This window comes from Microcaecilia unicolor, chromosome 9 (assembly GCF_901765095.1).
Source record: "Microcaecilia unicolor chromosome 9, aMicUni1.1, whole genome shotgun sequence".
NCBI lineage: Eukaryota > Metazoa > Chordata > Amphibia > Gymnophiona > Siphonopidae > Microcaecilia > Microcaecilia unicolor.
Genome location: NC_044039.1, coordinates 39,144,244 through 39,165,032, shown reverse-complemented (window position 1 = coordinate 39,165,032; position 20,789 = coordinate 39,144,244). Strand labels below are relative to the sequence as shown.

At 43.7% G+C, this 20,789-nt stretch overlaps 1 protein-coding gene across 3 annotated transcripts in view; it reads right to left on the bottom strand.

Annotated features, from left to right (window-relative positions):
* BID (BH3 interacting domain death agonist) overlaps window positions 1-18,968 on the bottom strand; it is a 51,718-nt gene extending 32,750 nt beyond the window's left edge. The window contains exons 1-3 of one of the 3 annotated variants that reach the window (XM_030215252.1): window positions 18,949-18,968; window positions 14,250-14,324; window positions 1,471-1,586 (exon numbers count right to left, since the gene is read on the bottom strand). The gene's annotated coding sequence lies outside the window, so the exon portion shown is untranslated. Of the gene's footprint in view, window positions 1-1,470; window positions 1,587-14,249; window positions 14,325-14,714; window positions 14,876-18,948 lie in introns of those variants that run through there. The other 2 variants (XM_030215251.1, XM_030215253.1) reach the window with 2 other exon arrangements.
* Window positions 18,969-20,789: the final 1,821 nt, after the last annotated feature.

The window sequence follows — 20,789 nt, the reverse complement described above, 5'->3', positions numbered from 1 at the left end:
TCAGTCCAACTGGATGACAGTTGTCTCTCAAGTATGCTAACTTTTGGAACCATAAGCCTTGATCTGCAACTACCTAGGCTCCCCTTCACATTTTTGTTTTGTATATGGCACTTTCTTCGCATTCCTTTGGGCTTGCAGGTTAAAATCTGACACAGGAGCTGGTATTACGAGTTTTCATTTACAACTACTTAGGGATTTTTCCCCAATCTTATACCTTCTCCCAACTTACTTTAGTCCATGTAACAGAACTCCTTTCAGAATCCTGTAACCATAGGCCCCAAATGCAGCCACTAAGAGGCATAATTATCAATGTGGGTTAACGCTAAAACATGTCATTTTACTACTAAATAACACTATTTTAACACAGGTTCCACTTCATGCATTGAAACCTAGATACTGATAACGGGGGTTTAACAGTAAAATAACACATTTATAACTTCCCCCTCTACCCCAATGTCAACATTATATAACAACTGATTCCTTTCCAGCACCAAGTGATATGAACGTTATCACAGCATCCACAACCCAGACCAACATGAGTAGCTGCATACTTCAGCTGGAATTTGAACTCAGATAATAGCAAAAATGTCAAAAGAATATGCTACTTGCAACATAGTTTACAAACACAAACATATCTTGGCTGCATTATTTTATAGAAGGCGGTCAGACAAATTTAAGCACTTAAGAAATGTTGAGTATAGTGCTGTTTTATCACCATTAACGAGTGCAATTAACAAAAATTAATATAATCAACATTAGTGCTTAGCATCCTGCAGTGGTCAGTGGGCTGAATTCAGTATCTCCCGTCCCCCTAAGGGCCCACAGCCCAGAAGAAATCTCCCCTTCCCAAAGGCCCACTCCAAGTGCATCCACCCTCTCCCAAGGGCCCCCCACATCTCCCCTCCCATAGAACCCCCTGGGCCCATCTGCTCCTGCCCCTGCTAACCAGCTTCAAAATGTTGGCCACGAGCAGCAGTGACTGGGGATTACCGGTATCCACCCTACCCTACACCAACAGGGCATCTTTCAGGTAGCCCGGGACTTTGGGGACCACAACTAAATTGCAATCAAAATTTTTAATCAACCAATTATCATGATTACAAATTTTGATCAAACAACAGCTATAGTTGTGAGGGATAGATATTGCATGACCTGGAGAATTTTAATCATACAGATTGATTTTAAAAATATATGATACACATCAGTGCTTTAGCCTGAACATCAGTATCATGCTACCAAATAGCCTCATAGTCAATCATGCTAGAGTTTTAATTCCTTAGCATCTGAAAGTACAGTAAGCGTTTCATACGACAAACTGTAGCTATAGACAGCTTACACCTACACCAAAGTTCATAGTTCAACTTATCACCTGAAGAGGGCTCTGCCTTCGAAAGCCTGTCAAAAAATATATCAAGTTAGTCCAATAAAACAATTACCTTAATTTACCCTTTTTTTGTTTCTATTTATTACCTTAAAGTGGACTAACAAAGCAACTACACTTCTTTATCCAAGATTTTTATTTGTCAGAAGAAATTACGACACTCTCACTACGTTTGAGATGAAATCAGGCTTCTTACAGTACAATTCTGAAAATAAAAAACAATGGTAAATTTGGTGCACTGTTTCAATAATATTTAAAAACATGTTACAGTATCAATACAGTACAAATTCTTCAGAAGACTCCATTACAAAGAATTGAGCATGTGAAGTCAAGATCACTCAGTTCTACATCTGTATCAAAAGGAAACTTGATAAACACTGCTTTTCAATATGTTAAAAGGTATGGGGAATAAAGGTAAAATTTAAAGTGTACTTGCTAATTTCCTTTTCTTTAGTCCTGCTGTACCAGTGTATAGCCAGCAGGTGAAGGTAGAGAAAAAGCTCAGAGCTGATTTTACTCTTATTTTTTTGGGGGGTGGGGGGGGGGGGGGGGGGGGTTGGTGCCACTGTCCACTCTCACTATAAATATGTCAAAGCTAAGAGCCAAGAATAAAAACAGCAGTTGAATTGTTGTCTTCAATGGGTTTTTATTCTTGACTAGGACTAAAAAAAAACACCAAAATTAATAGGTACATTTAAATTTTAACCTCCGTATTATCCATGCCAAATCAGTGCAGCCAGACAAATGGGAAGCTCGACCTAGACCGGGTGAGAGGAAGCTATAACAACTTTCAGGACTCTTGTGCCCCAAGGGAAAGACTCTCCTAACAAGAACACCCAAACTTTTTTCCTTTAATTATTTAACTTAGAAAACAATGAAGCAAAAATAAGACTGCACTCTGAAAAGGTTGGAAGGGCAACCATGTCATTCATGTGTTGTCAGCCCTTGACAAATTTTCACAAAATCTAAGAGCCAGCCCCAAAACTTAGAAACCAGCAGTAGACAATTCTCTTGCTTCTGCCTCCCCATCCTTCCAACATTGTCCCCAGTGAAGTTGGGGGGGGGGGGGGGGGGGAACCCTTTCCAGATCAGCAATAGCTCTTTAAGAAACTGGTTCACTAAGGGCTCCTTTCCTATTTTGGGTCTGTGAGTAAAGAAACTTTATTAAATCAGGCAGCGATGCTCAAAACTCTGGCATTGTTCCGAACAGCGTGGTAAAATTACAGCTAGAACAGCAAAGAAGACCACCACCGTAATACAAAACGCTAATGTGATGCAAATATAGGTGCACTCATAGAATTGAGCATTAGGGAGTTCGGCAGGAGGATTGTGCAGACACATGCACAGAAGAGTTCCGCGGTAAGCTTGGCTGCTGAGCAAATGCACCTGGTAAAACCTAAACGTAAAGCACATATTGGCGTCTGTTTTCTGCGGCCTAGATATAAGCATTTTAAATTTTTTTCTTTTACTTTTTAGCTTGGACGTTTGGAATCCCTATGGATTGAAATTCCATGTGTAAAGGGGAAAAGGATAGCGATAGGAGTGTACTACCGTCCACCTGGCCAGGATGAAGAGACAGATGTAGAAATGTTACCTGAAATTAGGGAGGCTAAAAACTGGGGAACATGATAATAACTGGTGATTTCATTTACCCCAATATTGACTAAATAAATATCAGGGAATGTTAGAGAGGTGAAATTTCTTGATGTTATCAAAGACTGCTTTATGGAGCAGCTGGTTCAAGAGCCAACAAGAGGAGAAACAATTCTAGACCTAGTCCTTAGTGAAGCAAATGATCTGGTGCTGGGGCCTCTAGATAAGTGATGATAACTTGATCAGACCTGATATAAGCTCTGGAGTAAGTACACACAGGAAATCCAATACGTTAGCATTTAACTTTCAAAAAGGAGACTATGATAAAATGAGAACGGTGATAAAAAAAACAAAGGCGTACCTGCGAAGGTCAAAAATTTACATCAAGCGTGGATGCTGCTCAAAAATACCATCCTCGAAGCCCAGGCCAAATATATTTCGTGTATTAAAACAAAAGAGGAAGGAAGACCAAATGATAGCCGGCATGGTTAAAAAGCGAGGTGAAGGAAGCTATTAGAGCTAAAAGAAGATCCTTCAGAACATGGAAGAAGGATCAGACTGAAAATAGCATAAACTGCTGAACTCTCACTGTGAGCCTGTATTCCCATCAGAACTGCTGAGTGCCCACTCTCACTGTAAGCCTGCACTTACTTTAGAACTGTTTAGCTCCCACTTTTATAGCAGTCTACACTTTTATTAGAGCTGCTGAGCTCTAACCTTTATTGTAGCCTGCTCTTGGGGAAGGCTTTCCTCAGCCATCATCTTTCACAACATAATTTCAAACCAGGTCGACGGTTGGTGATACCATAAAGCACCTCCCACAATAGGCAGCTTGCTTCTGAGGCTCTACGTCTATCAGAACTGCTGAACTCTCACTGTGAGCCTGTATTTCCATCAGAACTGCTGAGCTCCCACTCTCACTGTAAGCCTGACTTATAGGTGTCCAGGACTTCACTCCCGAGCATCTGACTGTGAGTAACCTATACATCCTAAACTGACACCAAAATGAACACAATCAAAATACTTCTGGTAATCTACTCCCTTTCACTGATCCACCTAGCACTATCCATCCCACTCGTAGAACATTACTTCATACCCACCAAACTGACTCTCTTCACACTAAAGGAAAACTATCAAAACATGGACATCACTTAACAAAATGAGAGGAAAGACCACAACAAACACACGTCACCCAAGGAATGGCAACTAACAAAAATCCACATAACACCAAACCTAGAAGCCCCATACCAAAACATCCAGGTAGGCTACATCAATGCTAGATCCGTAATCAACAAAACAACAACAATATCAGATTGGATCACCTCAGAAAACCTCAATCTCATCTTTATCAATGAAACATGGATTCACAACCAAAACACCCCCATAATCCTTGAACTGTGCCCGCCAAGTTACAAAATCACCCACCGAACCAGATCGGAAAAGAGAGGTGGAGGCATAGCACTAATATACCGAGAAAACTTCACCACCGAAACCACAGCCACCTCCATAACACCCCAACTAGAAATTGCCTCATTTAGAATCCATAACAACTCCCTAACCGATCACCTGAATTGTGTATTATTCTACAGACCACCTGGCAACTGGAAGGAAAGTCAGCCCACCTTCTTGGACTTCATATCAAACAACAACAACAACCTACTGCTACTAGGCAACATTAACCTTCAGCTAGAAGACCCCAACTCCACAAACGCACTTGAATGCGTATTCACAATGGAGACGGGTAGCTAGTGGGGTTCCCTCAGGGATCTGTGCTAGGACCGCTGCTTTTTAATATATTTATAAATGATTTAGAGATGGGAGTAACTAGCAAGGTAATTAAATTTGCTGATCACACAAAGTTATTCAAAGTCGTTAACTCGCGACAGGATTGTGAAAAATTACAGAAGGACCTTACGAGACTGGGAGATTGGGCGGCTAAATGGCAGATGACGTTTAATGTGAGCAAGTGCAAGGTGATGCATGTGGGAAAAAAGAACCCGAATTATAGCTATGTTATGCAAGGCTCCAAGTTAGGAGTTACGGACCAAGAAAGGGATCTGGGTGTCGCCGTCGATAATACACTGAAACCTTCTGCTCAGTGTGCTGCTGTGGCTAGGAAAGCGAATAGAATGTTAGGTATTATTAGAAAAGGTATGGAAAACAGGTGTGAGGATGTTATAATGCCGTTGTATTCCTCCATGGTGCGACCGCACCTTGAGTATTATGTTCAATTCTGGTCACCGCATCTCAAGAAAGATATAGTAGAATTGGAAAAGGTGCAGCGAAGGGCGACTAAAATGATAGCGGGGAAGGGACGACTTCCCTATGAAGAAAGACTAAGGAGGCTAGGGCTTTTCAGTTTGGAGAAGAGACGGCTGAGGGGAGACATGATAGAGGCATATAAAATAATGAGTGGAGTGAAACAGGTGGATGTGAAGCGTCTGTTCACGCTTTCCAAAAATACTAGGACTAGGGGGCATGCGATGAAACGACAGTGTGGTAAATTTAAAACAAATGTGAGAAAATTTTCTTCACCCAACGCATAATTAAACTCTGGAATTCCTTGCCTGAGAACGTGGTGAAGACGGTTAACTTGGCAGAGTTTAAAAAGGGGTTAGACGGTTTCCTAAAGGACAAGTCCATAAACCACTACTAAATGGATTTGGGAAAAATCCACAATTCCAGGAATAACATGTATAGAATGTTTGTACATTTGGGATGCTTGCCAGGTACCCTTGGCCTGGATTGGCCGCTGTCGTGGACAGGATGCTGGGCTGGATGGACCCTTGGTCTTTTCCCAGTGTGGCATTACTTATGTACTTAATGTAAAGACTTCCTACAGTCCTGGGATTTTAAATGGCCCCACATGCAAACTACCCATATCAAAGGATATACATTGGACCTCCTATCACATAAACTACCTACAGACAATCTATTAATAACAGACATCAAATGGACAGCAATACCTTGGACTGACCATTACAAACTGAACCTAACTCTAAACTGGCAGAAGAAGGGCTCAAACAGTACACCAGAATGTACTACTTACACTACAAGAGGGCAAATCGATCCACAAATATTCTGGCAACAAATATACGACAACGAATGGACAACACACACTGATTCCATACTTTATCTCAACCACTGGGATGGCAGATGCAACAGCATACTAAACAAAATAGCACCCTTAAAAACAAAAATATCAAAAATACAAAACACTATACCTTGGTTCAATGACGAACTAAAAAAAATCAAAACACAATCTAGAAAACTTGAACGAGTATGGAGAAAGACAAAAGATGAACGCACACTCAACGCATGGAAACAAATACATAGAAAATACAAATACGCAATAAAACAAACCAAAAGGTCCTACTACAAAAACAAATTAGGACCGGACTACAAAGATAAGAAGAAACTATTCCAACTCGTAAATAAGTTACTAGACACCACCCCTATCAACACAACCAACACAGATATCCCACCCGCAGACAAACTTGCTAACTACTTTAACGAAAAAATAATAAAACTATGCAGCACACTTCCTCATCACAATACCGACATCGAAATCTTCTTCATCTATCTGGACCCATCCTCCGAAGGGATACCCAGCTGACCGCATTTGGACAATATTTAATCTCCTCAGCACCGAATCAGTTACACAAGCGACTCACACGTTCGCCAAGTCCCACTGCAAACTGGATACATGTCCCAGTCATCTACTCAAGTCTGCCCCAGACCGCTTCATAGCAGACCTTACATCCAATCTAAACTTCATGTTACAACAAGATCTCTTCCCTGAGGAACACGGCAACATCCTACTCACCCCAATACCAAAAGACGCCAAGAAAAGCACAAACGATATAACCAATTACCGCCCAGTTGCGTCTATCCCATTAGTAGTAAAAATGATGGAGAGCTTCGTGACTAAACAGCTTACAGAATACCCGGACAAGTTCTCAATACTACATAATTCACAATCAGGATTCCGATCCCACCATAGCACCGAAACTGTCCTAGTCACCCTCCTGGCCAAATTCAAGCAGGAGATTGCCACAGGCAAAAGCATACTCCTCCTCCAGTTCGACATGTCGAGCGCATTCGACATGGTAAACCACAACATACTACTAAGAATACTAGGCCACTTCGGGATTGAAGGAAACTGGATCAAAGGCTTTCTAACCACCAGAACTTACCAAGTAAAATCAAAGTCAAACATATCACCACCGTGGAAAGCAGTCTGCGGAGTACCTCAAGGATCACCATTATCACCAATACTCTTCAACATGATGATGATTCCACTGGCACAGTCCTTATCCGAGGCCTTAACCCATTCATTTACGCAGATGATGTTACAATATACATCCCCTTCAGACATGATCTGACAGAAATAACCAACAAAATCAATGATAGTCTGAACATCATGGAGTCCTGGGCAAACTCATTCCAACTGAAACTGAACAGCAAAAAAACACATTGCCTCATCCTCTTCTCTCCATAAATACTCCAGGACATACCCTCCCTACCTCAGACAGTTTGAAAATACTCAGTGTCACACTTGATCGCAACCTTACCCTCGAGAGCCAAGTAAACTCTGTAACAAAGAAAATGTTCTATTCAATGTGGAAGCTCAAACGATTAAAACCTTTCTTCCCAAGAGCAACTTTTCGATACCTAATACAATCAATGGTCCTAAGCCATGCAGATTATTGCAACAGAATCTACGCGGGCTGCAAAGAACAACATTAAAAAAATCCAGACCGCCCAAAATACAGCAGCCAGGCTGATATTCAGCAAAACACGCTTCGAAAGTGCCAAACCCCTCAGAGAAAAGCTGCATTGGCTCCCAATCAAAGAACGGATCATCTTCAAAATCTGCACCTTAGTCCACAAAATCATGTAGGCGTAATCCCAGGTTACATGACAGACCTTATAGACTTACCAATAAGAAACAAAGTCAGATCATAAAGATCCTACCTAAACCTACACTACCCAAATTGCAAAGGACTGAAATACAAAACAAATTACGCAGCCGGCTTCTCCTACATAAACGCACAACTATGGAATGGGCTCCCAAAAGCTGTGAAAACAATCCACGACCACTTGAACTTCAGGAAATCACTAAAAACCTACCTCTTCAAAAAGGCCTACCCCAACGACCCCACATAACCCTCTTCACCTACCAACACAGCATGACTATGATCGAACAGGACATCACGCAATCTTCATCCATTCCGACCCTCCACTTATACCTCATACGATCACTATACAACTTTGTATTTGTTATCTACCGACTGGGCAAACGCCTTTGATGGTACTATGTAAGCCACATTGAGCCTGCAAATAGGTGGGAAAATGTGGGGTACAAATGCAACAAATAAATAAAATAAAGAATGGCAAGTCAAATGCAAAGCACTGATAAGGAAGGCAAAGAGAGACTTTAAAAAGAAGATTGTGTTGGCGCCAAAAATACATAGTAAAAAACTTTTTTTTAAGTATATTAAAAGCAAGAAGCCTGCAAAAGAATCGGTTGGATCGCTAAATGACTGAGGGGTAAAAGGGGCACTCAGGGAAGACAAGGACATAGCAGAGAGATGAAATGAATTCTTTGCTTCAGTCTTCACCGAGGAAGATGTGGGAGAGATACTGATGCCAGAAACGGTATTCAATGTTGACATGTCAGAGAAACAATCAAATCTCTGTAAACCTATAAGATGTAATGGGGCAATTTCACAAACTGAAGAGTAGCAAATCACCAGGACCGGATGGTATACATCCCACAGTACTGACAGAATTGAAACATGAACTTGAAGAACTATTGTTAGTAATATGTATTTTATCCTTAAAATTAAGCATGGTACCGGAAGATTGGAGGGTGGCCAATGTAACACCGAAATTACAGATCGGTGAGCGTCAGTGCCAGGCAAAATGATAGAGATTATTATAAAGAACAAAATTAGAGAGCATATACATAAGCATGGATTAATTTAAAGCCAACATGGATTTAGTGAAGTGAAATACTTATGTTCTTAATCTTGCCTCACCACTCTTCTATATTTCTTTGAATGGGTGAACAAACATGTGGATAAAGGTGAGCCGGTCGATATTGTGTAGCTGGATTTTCAAAAGGCATTTGACAAAGTACCTCATGAGAGACTCCAGAGGAAATTGGAGAGTCATGGGATAGGAGGTAGTGTCCTTTTGTGGATTAAAAACTGGTTAAAAGATAGAAAACAAGAGAGTAGGGTTAAATGGTCAATATTCTCAATGGAGAACGGTTGAAAGTGGAGTTCCACAGGGGTTTGTGCTAGGACCGCTGCTTTTTAACATATTTATAAATGATCAAGATATGGGAATAACTAGTGAGGTAATTAAATTTGCTGATGACACAAAGTTATTCAAAGTTGTTAAATCAAAAGAGGATAGTGAAAAATTGCAAGAGGACTTTGCAAAACTGGGCATCCAAATGGCAGATGATGTTTAATGTGAGCAAGTGCAAAGTGATGCACGTGGGAAAGAGGAATCCGAATTATAGCTATGTAATGCAAGGTTCTACATTAGGGGTCATCAACCAGGAAAGGGATCTAGGCATCATCGCTGATGATACATTGAAACTCACTGCTCAGTGTACAGTGGTGGCTAAAAGCAAATAGAATGTTAGGTATTATTAGGAAAGGAATGGAAAACAAAACTGAAAACACTATAATGCCTTTGTATCGCTCCATGGTGCAACCGCACCTCAAATATTATGTTCAGTTCTGGTCACTGCATCTCAAAAAAGATACAGTGGAATTAGACAAGGTACAGAGAGGGGTGACAAAAATGATAAAGGGGATGGAACGACTTCCCTATGAGGAAAGGCTAAAGAGGCTAAGGCTCTTCAGCTTGGAGAAAAGACGGCTGAGGGAAGATATAGTAGAGATCTATAAAATAATGAGTGCGGTGGAACGGGTAGACGTGAATTGCTTGTTTACTCTTTCCAAAAATACTAAGACTAGGGGGCATGCAATGAAGCTACAAAGTAGTAAATTTAAAACGAATTGGATAAAATATTTATTCACTCAATGTGTAATTAAACTCTGGAATACATTGCCACAGAATGTAGGTAAAGCAGTTAGCTTAATGGGGTTTAAAAAAGGGTTGGATGGCTTCCAAAGGGAAAAGTCCATAGTCCATTATTAAAATGGACTTAGGGAAACTCCACTGCTTATTTCTAGAATAAGCATCATAAAATGTATTTTACTGTTTTGGGATCTTGCCAGGTACTTGTGACCTGGATTGGCCACTGTTGGAAACAGGATGCTGGGCTTGATAGACCCGGTCTGTCCCAGTATGGTAATACTTATGTACTGGCACTTATACTGCTAAAATTTATCATTCCACAGGCAGCACAACTTCATAAGTGACCCCTTAGCCCATTTCCCCTCCAGTTCTATTCCACACAACTGTAGCTGAACCAACCTAAGCTGAGCAGCTCAGCGCCAATAGCTTTGCTGATTCCAGAGCCGCCACCTATGACTATCGCCACTTTAGCACTCAAAAGTCCCAGAGTCAGCAGAATGTGAACCGTCATCACAGTGAGAGCAAAGTTCACAGTGCAGCAAGCCAGGAGCTTTGCGAACGTAGCATCACAGAAATCTGGGGGCGCGGGCTCCAAGCAGTCCTCGCAACTGCATAAGGCAGACAGCAAGGATGTTTAGAAGACAGAAAGGTCAGACCCTCTGTAAGCGTAGTTATTTTGTTTTTTTACAGCAGGAGCAAGGCTTTTTACCACTCCCACAGAGCAGTAAAAAGTTTTGTTACTGCAGTTCCACATCCCTATGTCATTCTCTAGTCTGTGTTAATGGCTTCAGCGCCCACACTGAAACCCAATGGAATAGGCAAACAGCCAATTTGGGTAGGTCTGAGCCCAAGGTGGATGGGCACAACATTTTCTCTGCCCCCACCCTACTTCAGTATCACACAATCAATATAAATACTTTAGCTACTTATGATCTCAGGCCTGAGCCCAAGGTGGGTGGGCAGGACAATTTCTCTGGCCCCGGCCTACCTTGGCATCACACAACAATATACAAATACTTTAGATGATTAGGATCTCCAAGCTCCGTCAGCTGAAGACTTCTTCCGAAGGTAGCCAAAACTCCCTTTTTCCAAGTTTGGCAAGCAGCAGTAACATCTCTGAGCCACTTATGCTGGCACCCCATGTATGCTTAGTTTTTATTTATATCACAGTTTATATACCGCTCTATCCCATGTACTAGGCGGTTCACATCAACTACATACATAATAATTAAAACAAACATATCTCAAAATAAAATAGCCTCAAGGATGCTGCCACCAACCGCAGAGCTTGGTAGAAGGGAGTTCTGGCCACCTTTGGAGAAGGTCCTCAGCTAACAATGTTAGGAAATTTCCCCCCCCCCCCCCCCCCCCCCCCCCCCCCCGATCTCCCCATCTACCATTACTATCACACCACCGATAGATCCTCATCAAATACAGAACAAGGGATCACAAAAATTGAACTAGGTGGCATGTACTGTAACACTGAAGAAAAAACAATTGCATTTCCCTTTCTACTCTACTCAATGCAAAGACATTTACTCTGCACATCTCCCAAAACTAACGTTATTTGAGAAAGCCTATCACTATCCCTCCTTGGATTCACTGATCTTTGCGAGTCTCTCTGTCTAGTACAGTGGTTCCTAAACCTTGTCCTAGAGGCCCCCCCACTTCCCCCAAGCCAGTCACGCAGATCTCTCTCATGAATATTCATTGTGGATATCCTGAAAACCTGACTGGCTGGGGTGCCTCCAGGACCAGGTTTGAGAACCACTGGTCTAGTGTATTAGCTTTTACTTGATGTCACTACTAGTATCATATTTTATGTTCTAATAACTATATTCTATTTGTATTTTTCTGTTATTAAGTGGAATTCCTTATATATGATTTTACCTGTTGTGATTTTATATTGTGAACCGCTTTATTAGTTTAAGGCAGTATATCAAGGATAATAATAAACCATATTCCATTTAATACATTCAAAATAAAATGCTTTTTTCTACCTTTGTTGTCTGGACATTTCAAATTTCCATCATGTTTCTAATTTCTCTTTTCTGCTTTCCTGTCTTCTGCTAATTCTTCATCAAGCGGCTGCTGTCCATTTGTCTTTTCTCTTCTCATCTAAGCTCACTACACCTGCCTCTGACATACTGATCTTTCCTTTCTAGCTCTTTTTTTTCTTTACTGCCTTTCTGTTCACTCAAGTTTCACCTTCTCACACTACTTTTCAGTAACCCATTACATTCCATCTCCTTCTCTAATGAACTTTTCCCATCCTACATCTCTCTCCTTCCCCAGCCTTCCATTCCCTTTCATCTTTAATCTACTCCATATTACCAATATTTCTACCCCTGTAATCACTATCCCCTTCTCATTCATTTTCTTCCCTCTCCTCCACTCTCATGTCCAATATTTCTCCCTCTTCCCTTCCCCCAGCATTTTTCTTCCCTTCCCCTCCACCCCATGTATATTTCTTCCTTTCCCCTGCATTTTTTTCTTCCCTCCCCTCCACCCCTATCTCCAATATTTCTCCCTTTATCTATCTTCCCTCCTGCTGTCAGATTTAGTCCACATCTTCACCTTCCCCCCACCCCAACACCATCTACCTTCAAATGCATGTCACTCAAAAACAGCTGCTGGCAGCGACTCTCACACGCTGCCTGTAGCTGATCCAGAAACCGTCCCTCTGCCACGGTCCACCCAGGCAAAACAGGAAGTTGCATCAGAGGGGGATGGGACGTGGCAGAAGGTAGGGAGGTGTTGGATCAGCCCCAGGCACAGTGTGAGAGTCGCTGCTGCCACCAACACTTTGAGAGAGGGGCTTGTTAAGGGAAGGAAGAAGATGCAGACCCCAGAGCCCAGCTTGCTCCCCCATGCCGGTACTGTAAAAGGTGTACAGCACTAAGTGGGCCTGGGGCCACCCATGGCTACACCCCTGTAAACCGTTACCGTACTCATGCCCCAATAATCAAAAGTAAATGCGGGCACTAGAGGCCACTAGCGCCCGAATTTACTAAGCTCTGATAATCAAAGGGCTCAGGCGTGTGCATGGAGGGAATACCACAGAACTCATTTAAATTAGTTCTCTGGTATTCCGCTCATACATTCAGAGCACTGAGCTCTCATCTATGGGCTGAATACCATAACCCTACACCACCTCAGAGCTGGCTTTAGGGTTAAGTCTCTAGCCCTGCTAGGCAGCCCGGGCTGCCACAGTCGGTCCTGGGGGTCCAGTGGACCTCTGGACCCCCTCAATAGCTTGAGGTCCTTGTGGCCTTGTGCCCCCAAGCCCCCACACCCCCTCCCTGGACAGTAACATGGGGGGCTGGAGGTCCGGTGGTTCTCCAGCCCCCCCAAACATAGAAAAAATCCCGTGGCCCAGTGGGCTACACATACCACCCACCCTGGTGGTCTAGCAGGCCCCTTCCCCCGTACCTTGTGGGTGATGGAGAAGAGAATAGCACTCCCTCCTCTTCCAGCGCCGTCTCCAAAATGGCAGTGCCCTGCCCAGTGCATCATGGGATGCGCTGAGCAGGGGTTCCCTATCATATAAGGGAGAAAATTATATAATAGGGATGCCTTGCTCAGCACATTCCAGGACGCACAGGGCAGAGTGCCATTTTGGAGGCAGCACGGGAAGAAGCAGGAGTGCTATTCCCTCCTCCATCACCCACGAAGTATTGGGAGGGGGGCTAGACCACCACGGTGGGGGGTGGTGGGGTGTGTAGCCCACTGGGCCACCAGGGATTTTTTGGGGGGGTTAGGGGAGGGGGGTTGGGGGGAGGCAGTAGGCCATCTGGGCCTTGCTTTTGGAAAGGTCCCACTCCTGTGTTTGACAGGTCTGGGCTTTTGACAGCCTGGACTGGTCAAACACACTATTCCCCAATTATCAATGCTAATAACATGCCTAAATTTGCATGTTATTAGCATTGATCATTGGGGAGCTAATTTCCTGTGCTGTTCCGGCGCTATTTTTAGGGCACTGAGTTGGAACAGCATGATGAATTGAACATCGGGGCTCCATCATTTTAGCGCCAGCGTTAGTTTTCAGTATCAGCCCCTGTGTTACTAAAGGGAAATCAGGTTAAAATATTACACAAATTAGAAACCATGGCATCACGTGAAAGGCAACTTTTTAAAGAACTATGAAATCATTACAGTCAAATGTTATAACAAGAAAAAACAGACATTTAAAAAGTCAAGTTAAATCTCTTACCAGTAACTATCTATTCTTAATGGCAGTTTATGTCACGGAACAGTGTAGGTCATGCGCGATTTCTCTTCTCCAAAACTGGGCGACAGAAGAAACAGTAAATTAGAACATAACTTTACCTTGTCATCTGTTGTTGTTGTTTTTAAACTGATGCCGTTATGCAAACTTCTTTTGCACTAGCAAACTATGAGGTCTTCCGCTTCCCGTGGCGTTTCCGTGTCCACACAACAGAAACTAGCTCTACATTTGACATTTCAGAGTTGTTTTAGAAGCAAGCTCGATAAACAACAGACCATAAGTTACCAAAAAAAAATCACAGGCATTCGGCTGCCTTCACACGGGACCGGCCGCCCCTTGCCGTGGTCTGCTCTCTCTTCCTTTCTTCTCGATCTAATATGTTATATGACCCCCCTCTCTGCGATCCGACACCTCACCCACACCCATCTCATAACTGAGGTTGCTGCTCACCAACAATCCGCGCTTCTCCTCCTCTCCGACGTCCACTATGACACAACTTCTCTAGCTCTAAGGCCGGCGTCCCGACTGCTGCCGGCGGCGCCTTCCTTGACAGAAACAGGAAGTACTAAGTACACAAAAGTGTCACTCAGATGAGGGCGGGACGCCGGAGAAGTAGCTCCCGCGGGGTTCTCGTGGGAGTGCACGCGCCTCGTCCTGGTGACCAGACCACCCATCTACGCAGGGTTCTTCAAGACGTCGCGTACTTGGACGTCTTGGAGAACTGCGTAGATAGGTGGTCACCAGTCCAAGACGAGGCGCGTGCAGTCCCACGAGAAGTTAGAACCCCGCAGGAGCTGCTTTGGTGTGCCAGCCCCCCCCCCCCCCCCCCCCCGTCAATAATTCAGCTCAGTCTCTTACTCTCTGCCCACTGCCCGGGCTGATGCAAATACAGCTGTGTACCTGTAACGGTTGTTCTCCGTGGATAGGGGGATATTTCAGCCACACAAGTGGTTATGGCACAGAACTGGAGAGGATTCCAAGCGGTGAAGTCTTTAGAAAAGACTTAAATATGTAAAGGAATACCCACCCACTGTAATCAGTAGTAGTAGTATTTTCTACTGTACTGCACACTAGAGAATATGGGGATGGGGACCCGCCGTAACAGAAAAAATTTTTTGGGCACATTTACTACTTTTGGTTGGGCTTCTTTTGCACACGCTTGGTTCTCATTAGCAGTGCTCAAAGGTGCATGGGCTTTTTTCCTTTTGCAAAAGAAGATGAAAAATTGGCAAAAAAAAAAAAATCTTCTCTTGAAAACCTTCTATGCTGCCCCGCGCCTAGCAGTACGTTTTCGGCATTAGTGGCCATTATTTCCTTCTGTGCATTACAGCACTTTCTTTTGTGCACAGGGAAGGAAAACTAACTTACCTCATTTGCATCCATTTAAATGCATTTGCAGCATTGTTTAATGTAGTAGTAGAACATAGTAGATGACGGCAGAAAAAGACCTGCACAGTCCATCTAGTCTGCCCACGATAAACTCATATGTGTATACCTTACCTTGATTTGTACCTGTCTTTTTCAGGGCACAGACCGTATAAGTCTGTCCAGCAGTATTTCCCGCCTCCCAACCACCAGTCCCGCCTCCCACCACCGGCTCTGGCACAGTCCCCGTATAAGTCTGCCCTCCCCTATCCTAGCCTCTCAACCACCAACCCCTCTTCCCCCCGCCGCTTGTGTACATGTTAACACCTGCGCTCGAGCACGTTCACAATAACGTGTGCACAAATCAGTGGTGTGGGGACCCTGGTTTTGTTGGCAGAGGTCCGCAAACCCCACCAGCTGAAGCCTTCTCCAGGGCCAGTCTCCAGCACCGCAACATTGCTTGCTCTGCTCTCTCTTCCCCCTCATGGCCTGCACGCTCCTTTTAGTGAAACTGAGCAGTTTCACTAAAAGGAGCGTGCATGACATGAGGGGGAAGAGAGAGCAGGGCAGGCAATTTGTAGACCAGCGCTGGACAAGACTTCAGCTGGCTGGGGTTGCGGACCCCCACCAGCCAAGGTATTTGCTGCAGCTTGCGGTTAACAATTGGGGGGGGGGCAGCAAGGCAGCAGACCAAATATGCCCCCACACACCTTGGGCTCTGGCCCCCTCCCACCGTGAGGTCTGGCTATGCCCCTAGCACAAATCAGGTGCTGACTGCTTTAACGCCAACATTAGTTTTGAGCATCAGCCCCTAGGAGACTGATACCTTGGACAGGCTTCAACCTCCTTGAATCCCCCCTGTGTTGAATATCCTTGATTATCTGTAAGGAGAGTACTCCCATCTCTTCCCGAGCCACAGGACTTGTGTGTAGTAAGGGAATCTCTTAGACTCCTGTATTGCACTTGTTCATACATGTATACATGGACTTGAACATGCACTATACGTTCTCACACTTACTGCCTTGGAATATGTAAATGCAAGATCTTTTTATGGCCTGTAGCTTTATTTTACTGTTATTTCAATTTTGAAAAAGGATTTTCCCTTTTAACCACTTTTAATTTAATTTCTTAAAGCATTTTCTGTGTCAGTCATATTCTAGATGTGGAAATGGCTTTTATAAAAAATGTGTGTATGTATATTCATGTGTAAGTACACATCAATATTCCCTCTAAGCTGCGCACCTTCGCTATAGAAGCTGTGTACCAGCAATCCTGATCTGATTACAGCAGTTGCACGGGAACCTGCTCCACCTCCCTCCTGCTGCCACTCTGGTTGCTGCTGCTGCTGCTGTTACAGACCAGCGGCAAAAGAAAGGACACCACAGGGCCGCACTATGCAGACTCATGGCTGCTGGTCCCTATCCCTCCATCCTCACTTTCTGTTCTGGGGCAGAGCTGGCAGCTGTAAATCTGCACAGTGCTGCCTACAGTGACTGTTCTTTGTTTTACTGCTATTGGTCTGAATCAGTAGCAGTGGCAGGGGAGAGAAGAGACAGACGTTGAATGGAAGGGGGCACAGAAAGAGGGCAGACACTGGATGGGAGTGGGGAGAGCGGGAATAAGTGCAAGAAGGAACAGACACTGAGATGAAGAGGGGAGAGAAGGGGACAGGCGCTGGAAGGGGCAGACACTGGAAGGGGCAGACGCTGGATGGGAGTGAGGAGAGAGAGGGGGCAGACGCTAGCTAGGGGGTGGGAGAAGAAAGAGGATAGAGTTAGCAAGAGACTGGGGAACAAGAGGAAGTGAAATAGGAAAGCCAGTGTGAAGGAAAGACATGGCAAGCTGTAGTGCCTTCCAATGGCTAAAGGAAGCAAATAGGAAAACTCATATTTTGAGAAAACCAGGGAAAACATTTTTTGAACTATAATATAGTTTATGCTGCCAGGTAAACTTTCATAAAAAGGACTCTCTACAGCATTTAGTTCAAGCAGGATTATACACACGTGTATAGCAATATGCCATTAACTCAATTTTGATAAAAATGTCATTTGCTTCTTTTTGCCATTGGAGGGCAGTATAGATATACACAGTAAAAAAAAATAAACTTAAAAAAAATAAAAAATGTAAAATGAAGACTGGATAATAAGAAAAAATTAAGTGCTCCTTTTTTCAGGCTGCGGCACATGTTTTACACATGTGCCGATGCCCCCTTTTACCGCAGTTGGTAAAAGGGAAGTCTCACTTTCCTACAGGAAATGGCCAGGCAGCAAGTAAAGCACTTGCTGTGCGGCCATTTCAGGGGGGAGCCCTTACCACCACCCATTGAGGTGGTGGTAAGGGTTCCCGTGTTAACCCGGAGGTAACCAGGCAGCATGCGGCACTGCCCGATTACCACCGGGTACACTCCAGCACTACAAAAGTAAATTAATTTTTGTAGCGCCGGAAATGATGGCGCACTAGGGGTGGGAAGTACCGCTGGGCTGCTGCGGTAGCCTGTCGGTACTTTCTGTATAGCGAGCAGTAAGCCCATGTTGGGCTTACCGCCACTTAGTAAAAGGAGTCCTAAATCTGGACTTAGGCAGAATCAATAAACTCAAGAAAACTTAAAGGAAAGGGGGGGAGAAAATGACAAATGGACAGGAAATCCTGGTGAGTTAAAAGAAGATGATGGAAGCAGAAATCAGAGAGTAAGACCAACGCAATTAGAAAAAGTAAATGGCCAATTTTATTTTTGGTTTAGAATAAAGTAGTGCTGAAGCTGTGTTGATAACAGTTAATATAAGTAGAAAATGGAAATAAGGTGCTATATTGGACTAATGTACCTTTTTGACTAACTTTCATAAATCAAAATCTCCTTCCATAGGTCAGGACAGGATACCATAACAGCAGTATACAGTCCTGACCTGAGAAAGGAGGTTTTGGCCTGCAAAAGCTAATTGAAAAATGTATTTAGTTCAATAAAATGGTATCATTCTCTAATTATTTGTTGTATTTGTTAATTTGTATTGTAGATTGTAGTGAATGAAATGTGTTTTTGAAATTTACATCTATCTTTGTATTTTGTACAGTACAGGGGAACCTGTATCACTTTCTCTTTCTCTGGTGTTGCACTGTATGCAGAGTCTGGCTTCTTTGGTGTACAGTTTAATTTTTGTCTACATATTTCTATTTTTTTTTGTTTGTAGTTACTTATTCTGTACTGGTTGGGGGAGTCTATCTGAGTTCTGCATATGTGAAAGAGAGACAATTTTCTGTGCAGGATCAATCTGTACTAATCTGGCTGTCACAGCCATGGCCGCACCCCTGCTTCAAGACTCACCTTTCCTTTTGGTGGTCAGGCTCCATGGCTTCTCTGCACTACGTTCCTCCTGCACTGATGACTCTGTTCCTGTTTCCTTGTTCTCCATGCCTCATTCCAGAGACTATCCAAGCCTCAGTCTGATGTCCCAGTATCTTAGCCTCACTTTGGTGTCCTGCTGTGTTCCTCAGTGCATTACAAGCCTCATTCCTGGGCACCAGAGGTTGTGACATCATTAGTGAGGGCCTTTATAATAAACCTTAGAACTTTCATGCATGGCCTTTGCAACAAGTTTGCCTTGTTCCTGAAAGAGATAAACTATAATGGCCAGCCAAACATTTAGAGGGAAGAAAATTATGGGAGGGTACCTGGAGTGAGTGTAGGGGCCGATCAGGATGCCTACTGCATTGAACTGGGATCTGAAGTTGTTCAGAGTACGTTAAAGAAAACGAACAGGAAGTTATAAAGTACTGCACCAGTAGAGCAACAACAACAACAACCAGAAGTATCGGCAGCGTTCAACCTCAGAGTTCACCCAAAGAACATAACCTGCTCCTTGGGCGCGTGCCATCACGGCACGGTACACCGCAAATACTTTATCCTAGTTTCCAGGTGTTGCTTATGCTCACAGTCACGTGACTGAGTTCAGAGCCAGCCGCTCAGGAGGGTGGTAAGAGATGTTACTTAACACAAATGCAGAGAAAGCACCCAGTTAGAGTGCATCAATTATAGACAGAAATAGCTTAAGAGGTGCCCTATGCTGCAGGTGCTTTGTATAAATATCCCAGTTTCTGGGTCTTGCTTATGCAAGGTCAGATGAGCGGGTTCGGGGCCAGCTGCTCAGGAGGTGGTGAGAGTTATTACACAGCAGCACAGTGCTCATGGTCACATGACCGGTTTGGGGCCAGCCACTCGGGAGGTGATGAGAGATGTTACATTGCAGCACAGCGCTCATGGTCATGTGATTAGGTTCAGGGCCAGCCGCTCAGGTGGTGTTGAAAGATGTTACACAGCAGCACAGCCTGCACAAGTACAGAGAAAATGATACTGTAGAGCCACAAAACACCCTAATTCATGTTTAATGTGGGATAAAATGCCATAAATAAGTAAATAAATATAAACTTTAATGTTGAACACCTAATTCTCAAAGTGGACATATTCCAAACACTATAATGAAAATAAAATGATCTTTTCTACCTTTGTTGTCTGGTGACTTTGTTTTTCTGATCGTGCTGGCCCAGTATCCGATTCTGCTGCTATGTCCTCTTAACTCCGTTTCCAGGGCTTCCTTTCCATTTATTTCTTTACTTTCCGCCTTTCTTCTTCATTTCTTGCCCTACATCCGTAAGTAAAAGCTGGGTCCTCCACAGACTTGACTGTCCAGTGGATCCAGCTTCTGCCTATTTTCTTCCTCCATGTGCAGTTTTTCTCTCTTCCTTTTCCCTCATCTCATCTCCTTCCTCACTCTTCCCTCCCCTCCATGTCCAGCAACCCTCTCTCCCCTCCCTCCCCTCCATCCACCCATGTCCAGCAACACTCCTGCACTCGGTTAGAATACATGAAGCATATACAGAAATAACTTAAGGGCTCAGTTGAGACGAAAGGTTATTCTGATTTGGTCATTGCTATCTTGCTCCAGGCTCAGAAATGCTCTACATCTATGGCGTATGCGAGGGTGTGGAGGACATTCAAAGGCTGGTGTTCTGAGCACGGATTTTCTCCCTTCTTTGCTCAGATCACGTATTTCCTAGCGTTTATCCAGGCAGGTCTTCAGAAAGGATTGGCATTGGATACTCTAAAAGTTCAGGTTGTGGCTTTGGCCTGTTTCAGGGGCTGACTACAGAAGACATCTGTTGTAGCTC